Below are 16,583 nucleotides of genomic sequence, written 5' to 3'. Positions count from 1 at the left end.
AGCAAGCAAAAAGAAAAATAATTTTAAGAATCTAGATGCAAATGGGCTGCAAGATCAGAAACAGCATCAGTGGTGTATTTACCTTTGAGCCTATCCCCAGACCCCTCCACCTTCATAGTTGGCATCTCCAGCACAATTAAAGGTGCTGCTTGCCTTTAAGAAATGGAGCACCAGGATGTCATATCTCACTGTATCTGCGTCTTTTAATGAAGACCATGGGGGCTGTGCTGAGCCATGGAATAAATGTACCTGGACACCAGGGGGGGACAGTTTTTTACTGCTTCTTCCGCATCTAAGAGAGGCTTTTAGCAACGTCCATCCCTGCATATGCATATATGACTTTGTGGTGAAGAAAAAAAGTGCCAAGTGCCAGCGTGCCTTAAGGCCATGCTGAACACCCGGTCCCCTTCTTCATTTTCATCGGGGGTCGCACTCCCGAAGGATATGCAGCCACTTCCTTCCCTCCCCATAAGGCCTTCAGGAGGGCTGGATCTTCTTGGTCTCTCTCCGCAAGGGTTAGGACCACTGAAATAATCGTTAGAAGAGGGGGGCCACTCAGAAGCGCTACCTAACTCCCCTCCTCACCAGAAAAGTCAGAGGAGGAGGAGCACAATGTGCACAGCACCCAGTCTGGGGCTTCATGGTATCCCAGGCCTAGGGCCAGAGGACCAAGCTTTCCCTCTTTCACAGGTACTCACTTGACCTTAGCCAAAAGGCCGAGAAGGGATACGTTTCCCCGTACTCAAAATGACTTGAGGCTAACCTCACTTCTATGCTTGGCTGGCACAACTGGTTAGGCTTATCACTCACAAAGCCACCCCCTAGAAGAAGGAGAGCTCCAGGTAGACTGACCTGAACAATGTATAATTTTATATTTTTATGACCTTAAGCAATGTTGTTTTAACTTTGTATCCAGCTAAACATATTTTGTTATAACTGTTGTCATTTTTCAAAGAGGAATAGTTTTCTTTTTTTGCAATAATTAAAGGAAAAGTGTTCAATAAAAATATTAAATGGAACCATTGTATCTTCATGCCTTAGTGCATACATTAAATCTCCAGTACTCAATTTACCCACCTTTTGTCACAAAATCTTATTTCATTATTGTACTCTAGCATACCTCCTTGTAATTTAAATTCCCTCACATGATTCATACATAATCCTATGATTAACACCCTTCATTCATAATTTGATCAGTAAAGTAGAATGCGTGTTTTTCTAGAAGATTTATGTACTTTTATCCTCCTAGGTGTGTGGCTTCTATTTCAGATGTGCATATTCAGTGTAACGTATTAATCCCATGTTGTTGCCTCATTAGTAGTGAGGTTAGAAGGCCTTGGTCTGAAAATGGGCTTTAGGTTAATTGCAAGCATTTCACCTTCCACACAATTACACGTGTATCTGTGACGTGAGAGATACTAGTAATATGCATTCGTTTAGACAGACTATAGTTATAGCATGCTATTTTCTGGTACATTAAAAGACCAAACTCGGTTGTCTTAGAAGGTTATTTTAAAAGGTTATTTTAAGACAGTGAAGTAAAATAGTTAACTAATTTAAAATGACCAAAAACTGCTAATTATGATTGTTAGAAATGACGATTGTAGGTGGAAACAGCTGATTTTAATGGAATTTCTTCATAGGTGTATAGAGACACCTTTTCAGCAACCATCATTCCAGTGTTCCAAAGGCATTGTGTTGGCTAATCCAGGTTAAAATGGCTCATTGATCATTAGATAACCCCTTTGCAATTATGTTAACACAGCTAGAAAAGTCCTTGTTTTTCCATGAAAACAGCTAAGTGACCCCAAACTTTGGAACAGTAGTGTATATGATTTGCTAAACTTATTGCCCAGGTTGCTGAAAGTTAAATGTGTTGCTTCACTGAAATAAATATTTTAGAAAGCCTGAAAGTATCTGACCTTGTGCAGGTCAAGATTGGGGTCCAGTAGGGGGGCGTGGCCAACTGAGCTCCAAGATGGACGCGTGAGTTTTGAGCTCCGTGTACCCTCACTTTATAATCCCACCGTTCAGGCCATTTAATTGAGGATGGGCAAGCCTAACAGGTCCGCGGCAACGCCGAGGTCGCAGGGGGCTAAGGACAAACAACCACTCACCTCGGTACGCTCATATTTTCACGGGGCCGTCGACCATGACTCGCGGGACTCGTTCCCTAGGCCTCTCTCCGCTCCCGGTAGCCCGTAGAGTGGCGTATCTGAGGACATCGGTCCGGCTCTCCCGTCCGGGGATCGTCCTACCCCTCCTCTGGACTCGCCTTGGCAAGAGGCTCTTAAACATCTGCCGTCGAAAGCGGATCTCATGGAGGTCGTCGACCGTGCGACACGCGGTATCCATGACGTGCTCACTGAGATCAAGTCGGATGTGAAGCACATTGGCGACCGGGTGGCCTCGCTCGAAACGGACACAACCAAGATTTCTTCCACGGTTGATCTTCTGTCTGCACAGCTTCAGGATCAGGCGAGTACTATTGTTGGTCTTACTCGACGCCTCGACGACATAGATAATAGAGGCCGCAGAAATAATTTGAGAGTGCGGGGTGTCCCTGAGACTGTGGAGCTACCTGACATCATTCCCACTCTGCGCAAGATCTTTAACACCCTACTGCAACGTCCGTTGGACACTGATATCAAATTTGACCGGGCTCATAGGGCCCTTCGACCGCGATCGGATGATACACAACCGCCTCGTGACATCATTTGCCGACTACATGACTTCCCTGTCAAAGAATCCATCTTGGCACGCTATCGGCCAACGAATTCCGTCTCCTGGGAAGGCCATAAGATTTTGATTTTTCTGACCTCTCTCCGCAAACGCTGCAGTTTCGGCGTCATTTACGTCCTGTTACTGACCTGCTCCGTCGCTCGGCGACTCCATATCAATGGGGTTTTCCTGCGGCTCTGCTGGTTCGGAGGGATGGCCGTACCTTCTCCATTCGGCAGGCGTCCGATGTGCCGGATTTTCTTGATCGTCTGGATCTTCCTCAGGTGCAGGTAGAGGATTGGGAGTACAGCTTTTCAGCGCCTCCACGCTTGTCGGATCCTACCCGGGCCTGGACTCCTGGCCCCCAGCGGCGTAAGCGTCAGCGCCATCAGAAGGCTCCGTCACCGGCTTGAAGGACCTCTTTTTCGTTGGGGCTTCCAGTTCTCTCTGATGGTGCCTGCCTCGTAGTTGTCTGAGTTGTCTGGACTTGGACTATCTCCGCGTCGTTACGGTTTTTTTTTTCTTTATTTCTATAGACTTACCTTATTCCGACGTTTTATTTTTCCGCCTCGTACCGTCTCCGCTTCGTCCGTTTCGCCCGTATCGTACGTTTCGTTCGTTTCGCTCCTGATGCCGCACCCCACTGAGGGTATTTTGTGCCTCATGTTGCCACGGAGGTCTTTTTGGCTTCACCGTATTAGTGCCCTCACTCCTCTCCTCTATTTCAATTATTTTATTTGTTTTGGTTATCTTTTTATTTTATTTCTTTCTTTTGTTTTGTTTTCATGATTGTGTTCTGTTGTACATGTGTCTCCCTACACACTTTTGCGCCGTTGGGCCATATTTCTGGTCCTTCATGCTTCCGTCATGTATGTATTGCCCCCTACTGGCGGTTGCAGTACTCTGCTCGCACCACACTACACTACGATTATTATTATTGGTTTTTTTTTTTTTGGTTTTTTTTTTTTTTTTTTCTCGGCTCCCCTGTTCAGTGGTTCTCCTAACCTCCTATTATATTTTCATGAGGGTATCTGCTCTGACTGTGTTTTGTTTCTTTTTCTTATGATTTCTCTTGGTTTGTTTGTTGGCCACTGCTGCCCTGCCAGAGCCTGCCGTCCCCAGGCGTCTTGCCTGGAGGTCCTGGTCTTGGATCGTCTTTTCGATTCTGCAATGCGATTGCATTTGACGATTGCTTCGTCTTGGTTTGGTTACTTGTTCTTTTGTTTCTGTTTTCTCCTCACCCTTTTTTTGTTGAGCGGTCTCGACTACATTACTGAGGGGTCCCTGCCATTCTCTCCATGTCTCCTGAGTTGATACGTTTTACTTCTCTCAATGTTAGGGGGCTCAATAAGCCGCAGCAGCGCTCCAAATTGCTATATGTCTTACGCTCCTTAAAAACTAAGATTGCTTATATTCAAGAAACGCATTTTCTGGCCTCCAAACAGTTTAAATTGTCTGATAGATATTTCCACTCGGTCTACTTCGCCAGTAGTCCGGACTCCAAAACTAAAGGAGTCGCTATTTTGATTCACAAAGACATTCCCTTTAAGGAGCTGGAGGTGTGGCGGGACCCTGAGGGACGCTGTCTGTTTATTAAATGTTTTATTGGTCAACAAAAGGTCACCTTGGCTAATCTCTATGCCCCAAACCAGAATCAAGCTGCGTTCATACTTCGGGTTTTAACTAAGTTGTCTGCCTTTCAGGAGGGCCTTACCGTCCTGGGGGGCGACTTCAATATGGTCCTAAATCCTGCCATGGATTGCTCTGCCTCGACTTCTCACATTTCCTTTTCTAGCATTAATAAGGTTAAGAGGCATTTGCGCCTGAGTCAGTTGGTGGACGTGTGGAGGGCGCAGCATCCCCGGGATCGTGATTATACTTACTTTTCTGCTCTACATCAACGCTACACCAGAATTGATATGTTTTTTCTTTCCCACCATCACCTGTCCCTTCTTTTTAAGACAGATATTGGTATCCAATCCTTAAGCGATCATGCCCCTGTCTGTCTTTCTCTCTCCATCCCCAGCCTGCCTACGAGACTTTGGTCTTGGCGCTTAAATGACAACCTTCTAGGGAATCCTCAGGATGTTTCGGACCTGTCCGGTCATCTCCGTGCCTACTTTCAGGAAAACATCTCCCCTGACACCCCTTTCCCTACTGTGTGGGAGGCCCACAAAGCGGTTATTCGGGGCCACCTGATCGGGTTGGGCTCTCGGAACAAGAGGTTGGAATTGGCTTCTATTTTAAGTCTTAACCAGCGCATTGCCCAATTGGAGCTGCGCCATAAGTGCTCTGGTGATGACGCTCTCCTTCTCCAATTGCAGGCACTTCGCGATCATCTGGCTACCCTTTTAAATGACAAAGTAAAGCGTAATTTCCTGCTTCTGAAGAAGCACTTTTTTGAGCTAGGGGATAAGCCTGGTAAGTCCCTGGCCAGGGCTCTTCGACACAAACGCTCGGCCACGTATATACCTAAAATACGTGACGCGCAGGGGGCCCTCCATTACCATTCTGAGCGAATCGCTAAATGTTTTCAATCCTTTTACCAAAAGCTGTACAACCTGCCGTCCTCTTCGGACAGCTCTGTCCGGGATGCTATAGACGCATATTTATCCAAATATCAGAGGCTCCACATCTCCAGGGACGATAGGGCGGCGTTGGACGCCCCTATTACCTTGGAGGAGCTGGATCAGGCCCTGAAGCTCCTGCCGCGGGACAAATGCCCTGGACCGGATGGTTTCTCCCCGGTCTATTACCGCAAATTCTTCCCTGTATTGGGCCCGCATTTGTTGAAGCTCTTTGAGGTTCTGTCTACCGGAACTCCTTTACACCCTTCTTCCAACACTGCTGTGATCACTGTTGTCCCCAAGCCCGGTAGGGATACTGAATGTTGTGGCAGCTATCGGCCGATTTCGCTCATAAATACTGATCTGAAGCTGCTGGCCAAGATACTTGCGCTTCGACTCCAGCCCCTGATCCCCTCCCTTGTCCACCTTGACCAGGTGGGCTTTGTTCCTGGCAGGGAGGCGCGGGATAACACGATTCGTCTACTTAATCTCATGGCGTACTCCCAATACCATAAAACTCCCTCTGTTTTGTTATCTATGGACGCGGAAAAGGCCTTTGACAGGGTGGCCTGGCCCTTCCTATTTGCCGTGCTGGCTAAGGTGGGTCTTGGACCCGTTTATTTGTCCCTTGTGGGGTCTTTGTACACCAATCCGTCGGCCCAGATTAGAGTGAATGGTGTCCTATCGGGCCGGGTCGCCCTGTCGAATGGCACCCGTCAGGGATGCCCCCTCTCCCCTTTATTGTTTATTTTGTCCATGGAGCCGTTGCTTACTGCTATACGTCTTAACCCCGACATCTTGGGCTTGCGGATAGGGGACGTTGATCATAAAGTTTTGGCCTACGCAGATGACGTGCTCTGCTTCTTACAAGATCCACTTAGGTCCATTTCTCACCTGCTTGCTGAATTGCGCGCATTCCAGACCCTTTCTAATTATAGGATAAACCTTCAAAAGTCTGACGTCCTGGGTCTTAATGTAGACGAATCGCTCCGTGCTCGCTGCTCTTCTTCCTTCCCCTTTCATTGGCGTTCTGATCATCTTAAATATCTTGGTCTTTTTTTCCCCTCTGACCTTTCCAGCCTCGCCTCCCTTAATTTCATCAGACTCCTCAGCTCCATTGGGTCCGATTTGAAGAGGTGGTCGTTCCCCCATCTCTCCTGGTTTGGTCGAATGGGGGTCCTTAAAATGAATATCCTCCCTAGGTTACTCTATCCCATCCAGACCCTTCCCATTTTCTTGCCAAGGTCGTTCTTCAGGGCCTGCCAGAGGCTTTTTACTGATTATGTTTGGAGGGGAAAGGCCCCTAGGCTCTCTTATTCTCATTTGACTAGACCGAAGTTGTCGGGTGGTGTGGGGCTCCCTAACATTGAGCTTTACTGGATGGCCTCCCATCTTCGGCGGCTTGTAGAGTGGTCCATCTTCGCGCCTAAACTCTGGGTTGTTATGGAGCATTCGATCTTTGCCCACCATATCTCGGTAATCCCTTGGGTTCCTGAACCGTCTCGCCACCTGCTGATCCCACGTCACCCTACTGTCTCGCCTACCTTGAGGGTTCTTAGGAAAGTCCTATCCAGGGGTCATCTCCTTACTCATCCTGGCCCTCTCACGCCCGTCTCGCATAACCCGGCTTTTGTCCCGGGCCTGTCTCTGGCACGCTTGGGGGCATTGTTGCCCGCCGGGTCGTCTGTTCTCCGGCTGCATCATGTCCTCGCGGGTTCCTCTTTGCGCCTGCTCCCTGACCTTTGTAAACTCCGTCCTGTTCCTACGCACTTTAATTTTTTTTATGTCCAACTTAGGCATTTTGTTTCAGGCTTGCTCCACGATCCCCGGGTCCTGCGTCCTCTCACGACCTTTGAATCTCTGTGTGATGTTGGCAAGGAGACCCCTCATCTTTTGTCTCTTTTGTACACTGCCCTGCTGGACACCACTTGTAAGACCAAACCTTATTACTATAGCTTCTGGGAGGGTGAGTTGGGGCTTCAGTTCTCGGATCAGGAGTGGAGCAACATTGCTTACCTTACACACAAGGGGTCCATTTCTAGCAAGACGCAAGAACTGGCGTTTAAGTTACTCACCAGGTGGTACAGGGTCCCTGTGGAACTTCATAAGTTCTTGCCTCAGGTTTCTGAGCTGTGTTGGCGCTGCGAGTCGTCTGTGGGTTCCTATGTTCACATTTGGTGGGACTGTCCCCTGGTACGCCCGTTCTGGTCTGTGGTGTTTGCGATTATTAAAGAGGTCTGTGATCCGGACTACCAGTTGACGCCTCAGCTGGTTCTCTTACAGGCCCCTCCCATCCCGATAGGTCGCTATAAGCGTTCCTTGACCCTACACTTTTTGAACGCAGCCAGGGCCCTGATTCCTCAACTCTGGAGATCGCATTCCACACCTCCGATTAGGCTGTGGTTGCAGAAGGTTAATTTTCTTTGCCACATGGAGTCCCTGGTTATGGCCTCTAAGGGCTTGTCGCATAAGCATGAACTGCGCTGGTTTCATTGGAAGACCTTCCTCCGGTCTTCGAGGTTCCCTGTCATAGTGGGTGTGGATGCCCCGCCGTCTCTCTGAGTGCTCTGCTCTCCCTACTCTGCATGTGCCCACTATCCTGCACCCTTAATTACTTACCCCCTATTGTTTTTATTTCTTCCTTTCATTTTCGTCATTATTGTCGATGCCGCTCACGTTTTGTCGTTTATTGTTTGATTGTTCTGATCCATGCCTCACATTCTGTATTTTTACGCGCTGAGGCGGTGTGTACTCGTTTATTGCCAGTACCTACTCGATTCTCATAGATCTTTGCATACACTGTTTTTGTTTTCTTAATTGAACCGCCTATTGTGCTACTTACCTGATGTCACTCTGTCGTTCAGGTTACGGGTACTTTGTACTGTATGCCTTTTTGCCTATGGCCTTCTGCTATGGTTTCGACTCATGTTTTGTATATCTGGGTATGTCTGTACCTGTGTTTCTTGTATGTTCATTCACTTTGTGACTGTGTTCCGTTGTGGTTCTCTTTGCAATAAACGGAATTGATAAAAAAAAAGATTGGGGTCCAGTAAAGAACACTGAAACATTTAATGAAGCTGATGCAGGATACCCAATGAGAGCAGCAGTATGTATCACGATTTGTTCTGGATAAACATTGTCTTTAAACTGCGTTATACCTGGAAATACCGTATTTGCTCGATTATAAGACAAGGTTTTTTTCAGAGCAAATGCTCTGAAAAATACCCCTCGTCTTCTAATCGGGGTCGTCTTCTAATCAGACCTCAAATAGAGGTCTGATTAGGAGACTAAGATCCAGATCCCCCGCACCGCTGCAGGGGACCTGGATCCTCCTGTCTCACCCGACCCCCCCCATCATACACACTTACCGGTGCTTCCTTATGTGTTGCCGGGGCAGCGGGTTGACGTCTACGCGATCCGCGTAGACAACGTCCGCTGCAGCCGGAAGGAGGTGTGGCTAGCAGCGGGGGTTGTCTGCGTCCGTCGCATACACCTTCCCCGACTGTCAGAGATCAGACTTCCCCGCACCGGTGCCGCACCGGTGCGGGGAACTCTGATCTCTGACAGCCGGGGAAAGTATACGCGACGGACGCATACAAACCCCCGCTGCTAGCCACACCTCCTTCCGGCTGCAGCAGAAGGCGACGTCAACCCGCTGCCCCGGCTGGAAGCACCGGTAAGAGAGGGGGGAGAGCGGGGGAAGGGGGGTGAGAGAGGGGGGGAGAGAGAGAGAGAGAGAGTGTGTGTGTGTGTGTGTGTTAGTTAGTTAAATGGGGGTATAGGGTGTGTGTGTGTGTGTTAAATGGGCATAGGGCATTTCTGGAGTGGCGTTAAGGGGGCATTTAATAGAGCACTCTGCCTCCTGAAATGCCTTATACCTCCCTATATGCCACTCTGCCCCATAATATGCCTTTTAACCCCCTAATTGGCAGAGTGGCATATAGGGGTATAAGGCATTTCTGGAGGCAGAGTGCTCTATACAATGCCTTTTAACTCCCTTAATGCCACTCTGCCTCCTGAAATGCCTTATACCTCCCTATATGCCACTCTGCCCCATAATATGCATTTTAACCCCCTAAATGCCAGAATGGGATATAGGGGTATAAGGCATTTCTGGAGGCAGAGTGGAACATAGGGGGGGTCAAAAGGCATACCATGGGGCACAGTGGCATATAGAGGGTTAAAAGGCATATCATGGGCCACAGTGCCATATTGGAGTGGCAAGCCTGGGGGCAGATGTGCGTAACTGGGGGACAGGTTGGAAAATACAAGAAATAAAAACAAAAAAAATCTTTTTCTCAATCATAGCTTTTATTAAAAAAAATAGTTTACATGAATTAACATTTACTGGTAAAACTTTTTTCCTTTGGGGTCGTCTTATATTCAGGCTTTTTCTTTTTTTCCTAAGTTAATATTCAGATTTTGGGGGGTCGTCTTATAATCAGGGTCGTCTTATAATCGAGCAAATACGGTAATAGAATTGTATTTTTTTTGTATGTCACCTACCTAACTGATGACCTAACTGATGACCTAACTGATTTGTATGTCACCTACCTAACTGATGACCTAACTGATGACCTAACCTTTAAACCATTAGCACAAAACTTGCTTTGTCTTCTGTGAGTGGATTACATTTTAGTCTTCCATACTTTAAGTTTGAGATCCCAGTAAACCCTAGTACCAACAGGTCTCTAGTCATTGGATAAAGTGACAAATCTAACCAGAGTACACAAAACCAAATGGAACATGTATGCATTGCCAAGTCCCAAGCTGCCCAATATTGTTTTATTTTACAAACCATAATCAATTTTTTCTTATAACCTATATGGAAAGGGGTGTAGCCATATGTCCTAGGGAAAACAGTTGTAAATATTACCTTTTATTGTGCCAAAATAGAAACACATTTTGCAAAAGCTTTTAGAACCCCAGATATCACTTATATATTTTCTTCCATATTGGCCCATTATAATGTATCTTCTGGGTCCAAAGGCATACCATTTATTGTAAATCTTCACATATTAAGTGAAAAATTATCATGACTCCACTATGGTAATTTACTTTATTAATGTACCCCAGTCTAATGATTTTGATTAATAATAGTTTTCTAGGGCAGACCCAGGAAATATTCTGTTATTATTAAAAATTGTGGGATTTCTGGGGGGTACATAGTGTTTAGACTTTTTTGTCATATGGATTTAGGGAGAATAATAGCAAAGGGAAACAATTCAACTGCTAATAGGGTCTCTAGAGGCTTACGCCAGGATGAGATCCAAAGAAAGACCAGCTATCTTACCTCATTATTGGGCTGAATTAATTAATTATACAGTAGAAGTCTGAGACTTGTGAAGAGAGAGGTAAAAAGATTACAGGCTTGAAGCAGCCATAGAGCAGTCAGATGTGAAGTGCAACCTGAGGGTATACAGAAGTGTAAACTTTATCAAATTCTATCTGCTTAACTATGTCTGTAAATTAATGTGCAAAATTATTACACTTAAACACCGTCTGTACTCCTCAAGTTGTGTAATTCACCTAGTTCTGATTTAGAAGATACAAATGCACTTTTGTTATTCTGCATATGTGGCCCAGCTACACTACCTACCATGCTCTACCATCATAGAAAGCTGTTGACCATTCTCTGGTGTCTATTCACTAAAAAGAAGAATGGTCAGTTGAGTTAAGTGTTAACTTGATAATAAGACTTAACAGAAGTTGCATGCTTACATTTTCAAAACTTGTAGATACTCACAAGCATCTGTTATATTAAACCAGCTGCTTGTGAGTATAAACAGCTTTTGCAAGTTGTATGCAAAGGCATGAGAGTTGAACATCCAGCATATCCTCATCTACAACTCCCAAAATGGCATTAAAATAAATCGAATGTAAGCATAATAAACAATAATAAATACATAAATAACAGAGGTCATCCAGAGGTCATCCATTTGGTAGGAGTTGAGAGTAGTAGGTATGTCCTAAGTGTCCAGTATGAATACCAATATGTGTGCCACCTCCTTTCTACAAACCCGCACAACAATATTTTCCTTGATATTATGGTTATATTTAGACTTGTGCATTCGTCATCGGGCGAACATGAAAACGAACACGAAGAGTGCATTTTTAGGTCCGTCGCAGAGAAGCGAAGATAGTGGCGGTAAAATGTACACGAAGACACACAACACGAAGAATCTTCGTCTTCGTCTACTAATCTTCCTGGTCCCTTTCCCATCTAGCCTACCTTAGACGGAAGCGGAAATCTTGTCTGCACAAGTGACTTTTAACTGTTGTAGCAGGGAGACCAGTAGTCTCTGCCGGCCAAGTTGATGGGCCAGGATTTTAAAAGTCTGTACGAGCGACTCTATTGGTCGCCAGCAAGGGGCTCGTCTGCCATCAACCAATGAAGTACAGGTATACTTCATTGGTTGATGGCAGAGGAGGCCCCTGCAAGCGACCAATAGAGTTACTGGTACGGACATTTAAACTGGCGCCAAAGCTGCTGCGTAGTCTGTACCGCATTAACCGCATAATAACCCCTTCTAAAAAAACGGAAAAAAGAAGAAAAAAACAAACACGAACAATGCACACGAATATTCGCCCAAACTGAAGACAGGAACTGGCGAATATTCGTGGAATGCGAAGATTTTTCCCCCCACGAAGACGAACATGAAGAGTTGGCGGGCGCCCAAGTGTAGTTATATTCAATAACTCCTTTCCCTTAGTGTAGCACAACCCAATAAAATGTATGATACAGCTGGCTTGCATTCAAATTATTGTCAAATGCAATGTTACATATGCCAGCCCTGGACAGTGGCCTCCATCTGCAGTGCCTTCTTGAAACAAAAGATGTTACGTAACATTTTAATAAGCATTCACCTGTTGCTCTCTTGCCCGCTTGGTGTGGACTAACATCACAAAACTCTGCTCCATGAGTTCAATGCCATCTGTTACCTTGCCTCCCTTGTGCCCCCTTAACAGATAGATGAGCACGGCTTACCAAATCCTCAGAAGGGATGAGTGTGGATAGCAGCAATTTAACATTCCAATTCCCCAGATCCTATGTGTACAGACAGATAAAAATAGTGTTAATGTTACAGAGCCTTTCTTGTCTACTAACCAGTGTTGGTAGTTCAAGTATAAAGCAGAGGTTCATATTTTTAATCTGATGCCCCAAAATCCTTGCATTCTCAGTTACAGATGGCATGGAATGAAAATGAGCTGGTATGCAACAAATTATATGTAAAATTTTGACACACAATTACAAACTAAGGAAACGTACAACAGATTTGTACCAAGAAAATGCTCCTAAGTTAATTACCGTATTTGCTCGATTATAAGACAAGGTTTTTTTCAGAGCAAATGCTCTGAAAAATACCCCTCGTCTTCTAATCGGGGTCGTCTTCTAATCAGACCTCAAATAGAGGTCTGATTAGGAGACTAAGATCCAGATCCCCCGCACCGCTGCAGGGGACCTGGATCCTCCTGTCTCACCCGACCCCCCCCCATCATACACACACTTACCGGTGCTTCCTGCTGTGTTGCCGGGGCAGCGGGTTGACGTCTACGCGATCCGCGTAGACAACGTCCGCTGCAGCCGGAAGGAGGTGTGGCTAGCAGCGGGGGTTGTCTGCGTCCGTCGCATAGACCTTCCCCGGCTGTCAGAGATCAGAGTTCCCCGCACCGGTGCGGGGAACTCTGATCTCTGACAGCCGGGGAAAGTATACGCGACGGACGCATACAAACCCCCGCTGCTAGCCACACCTCCTTCCGGCTGCAGCAGAAGGCGACGTCAACCCGCTGCCCCGGCTGGAAGCACCGGTAAGAGAGGGGGAGAGCGGGGGAAGGGGGGTGAGAGAGGGGGGGAGAGAGAGAGAGTGTGTGTGTGTGTGTGTGTTAGTTAAATGGGGGTATAGGGTGTGTGTGTGTTAAATGGGGGCATAGGGCATTTCTGGAGTGGCGTTAAGGGGGCATTTAATAGAGCACTCTGCCTCCTGAAATGCCTTATACCTCCCTATATGCCACTCTGCCCCATAATATGCCTTTTAACCCCCTAAATGGCAGAGTGGCATATAGGGATATAAGGCATTTCTGGAGGCAGAGTGCTCTATACAATGCCTTTTAACTCCCTTAATGCCACTCTGCCTCCTGAAATGCCTTATACCTCCCTATATGCCACTCTGCCCCATAATATGCATTTTAACCCCCTAAATGCCAGAATGGGATATAGGGGTATGAGGCATTTCTGGAGGCAGAGTGGCACATAGGGGGTCAAAAGGCATACCATGGGGCACAGTGGCATATAGAAGGTTAAAAGGCATATCATGGGCCACAGTGCCATATTGGAGTGGCAAGCCTGGGGGCAGATGTGCGTAACTGGAGGACAGGTTGGAAAATACAAGAAATAAAAACAAAAAAAATCTTTTTCTCAATCATAGCTTTTATTAAAAAAAATAGTTTACATGAATTAACATTTACTGGTAAAACTTTTTTCCTTTGGGGTCGTCTTATATTCAGGCTTTTTCTTTTTTTTCTAAGTTAATATTCAGATTTTGGGGGGTCGTCTTATCATCAGGGTCGTCTTATAATCGAGCAAATACGGTATATTTATGCTTACTGGCATTGGAATGGTTAACAGGGCACATCTAACCACTAAACACATGTCAACAACAGCACCAAATTATATACATATATATTTATAGACATGTAGTTGGAACTAGATATTTTAAATTGATTTAGAACATATTAATAATCCTGGTTCAGCACACAAAGGGTTATCCATTAGACATTATAAGACGTGCCTCCAAAACAGTAGTCTAATGTCTGTCCCTTTGCAGTGCAAGCAAGAATTCTAACTAGTAAATGTGAAGCTTGGAAATTCAAAACCTGTGACTCATTGGGCCCTCCACTGTCTCAGGTTTCTCCTTGTGACTTTGTGCTATATCACTTCTTTGTGTTCTTCTGTTAATGTTTGCTCTCTCAACTGTCTTTGCATATCTCAGGATGTTCTTGTCTTTTAGGTTCCCTATTTGACCCTACATTCCTAGAAAAATGTGCTCTGGCAGAACAGAGGGAAATGTCACAGTAAGGCCAGACCTTTGAAGAAATATTTGCATTGGAATCAATATACATTGTTATATACAAGTTCTATATGCTTTTATATAGGATTTTTAATGAGATGAGCTAACCTACTATAAGTGTTGATAAATACACATATACACCCTTTAAGTTCCAGATTAAAGTGTAAGCAAATAGCAAATTAGGTACAAAAATGAAACTCAAAAACCTCAGTTATTGAAGGGTTTGTCAGAATTTCACTAAAATACAATTTTTCATTACATTACACTTTAGAACTCAATCTGCTGCTGGAATGGCAGATCGGGTGAGTATTGGGCACCAATGGCCAGCAGCCCAACAGCCATTTGCCTGGTGTCCCAGACAGGGTAGTGGTTCAAGGCAGAGCAGTACAATTTAAAACAGCTACTCATGTTTGGTACTTGGTCTTCTTTAATGCCCATTATCTATATCTGTTCTTTTGTTCAGGTTTGACTTGACCCAGCTCTCTGCTTGTGAGTGATGCATAGTTTCTGCATTTTATACTCCCTAAAATAAAAAGTATAAATACTATTTGATATAGTTGCAATATATATATTATTACTTTACTGTTACATTACTGCTGTCTTCTATTTACTATTCCTTGGTATATGTCTTTTTGCCTTGTGCTACAAAATAGTGATGCCTGTGAAGTCACTACTTAATGTGATTCAAGAATTGTCATTGGTTGTATTTACTTGCTGGGGTTTATTCACTATGCTGCAAGTGCATGTGAGTTGCCTAAAAATGTGAATTTGCAACAGCAAACTTGCATGAGTTAAACAAAAGTACAACTCAACAATTCATGACAGCCAACATTTGCACTCAGAAAAAAAAGAAAGAAGCTCACAGATTAATAAAACCATGAGTCGCATGCAAGATGCAAACACAAATTGGAACTAATTTTTGTTTGTAATTTTGTCCTTGCAGTGCTCACCCGGCAATCTCCGGGTCAAACCCAGAGACTTCCCAGGTATGCTTGTGAGACTCCCTGCTTCCCTGAACCGATAAGAAACATGGGTCCCTAGGATCTCCTATTAACTGATGGGTTGATGATTGTCCACCTTCTTTCCTAACCCTGTGTGCAGCGGGGGCTGGGGAAATTAAGTATGTTTAATAGAACACTTTGATACACTGGGTAAATCTATTTGTCTTTGGTTTATTAATTTTATGAAGTTTATGATTTTTTGTTAACCTTTTCATCAAGCATGCAATGAATAATTCAACCAATGTGTTTAATATTGCGTATTACAGCAAAATAAAATGCCAATATATTTAATTAAAAGAAAAAAACATGAAAAGTATAAAGCAAGGAAACTGTTAAAGTGTAAGCGGATATGTACCGCACAGCTATCTTTACATGAGACTTGGGAGGTATTTTACTGAACTGTCTGTGAAAGAACCATGTAAAGCCAAGGGACTCTGGGAATAGAAGTGAGAAGACACAAAATTGTAATGCTTCCCTGAGTGGTCCATCTCTCTGTCATACCCACACAACTACAACCTCTTCCCTCCTCCTCTATCCTCCATCTCCTCCCTTGCCTCTCTTTTTTCCACCCCACCCCCCACCTTACGCTAATGAGGACACATTAAGCTTTCCCTCAATGCCCTGATGTGCTCTTACTCTGCTGAATCCTTGCATTGCAATGCACGCTGCAGCCGAAGGATTTTTTTTTAGCATTATAAAAAAAAAAAGAGAGAAAATGCTTTCTAGACCCCTCATCTCTCTCTTTCTCACTGCTCAGCAGGGATTTAAGTGTGTCTGCTTCCGATGATATTTAACGCATGTTTCTGCCTGCAACTAAAAAAAGAGTCCATACATACTCCATGCTCAAAGGTACACCTGCATTTTCTCTTAATACTGAGCAATATTTTGTCGTTTAAACTGTCCAATCAGTTGAAAACACCCGTTTGCCCTGTTAATAGCAGTTCATAGCTATACTGAGAGCATGCGATGCATACATCATGTGATATCCATGTGTACAGGATTTATTTTATTAAATCTAAAAGCCAAAATAAAAACAAAGATCAAAGCATTGCTTACATCAAACCTACAAGTTAATACCTGAGACTATGACCCTTTGGCTTTTTTATCCACATGCAGAATACAATACTTTTAATCTGTTGACCAATGTGTGGATCACATTTGTAATGGTTATTACTACCCTGACCTTTTAAGTGAGTCAGTAAAATGCTGGCCTATCCACTGTAAGA

This window comes from Spea bombifrons, chromosome 1, assembly GCF_027358695.1.
Source record: "Spea bombifrons isolate aSpeBom1 chromosome 1, aSpeBom1.2.pri, whole genome shotgun sequence".
Lineage (NCBI taxonomy): Eukaryota > Metazoa > Chordata > Amphibia > Anura > Pelobatidae > Spea > Spea bombifrons.
Note: the sequence above shows the minus strand (reverse complement) of the source record.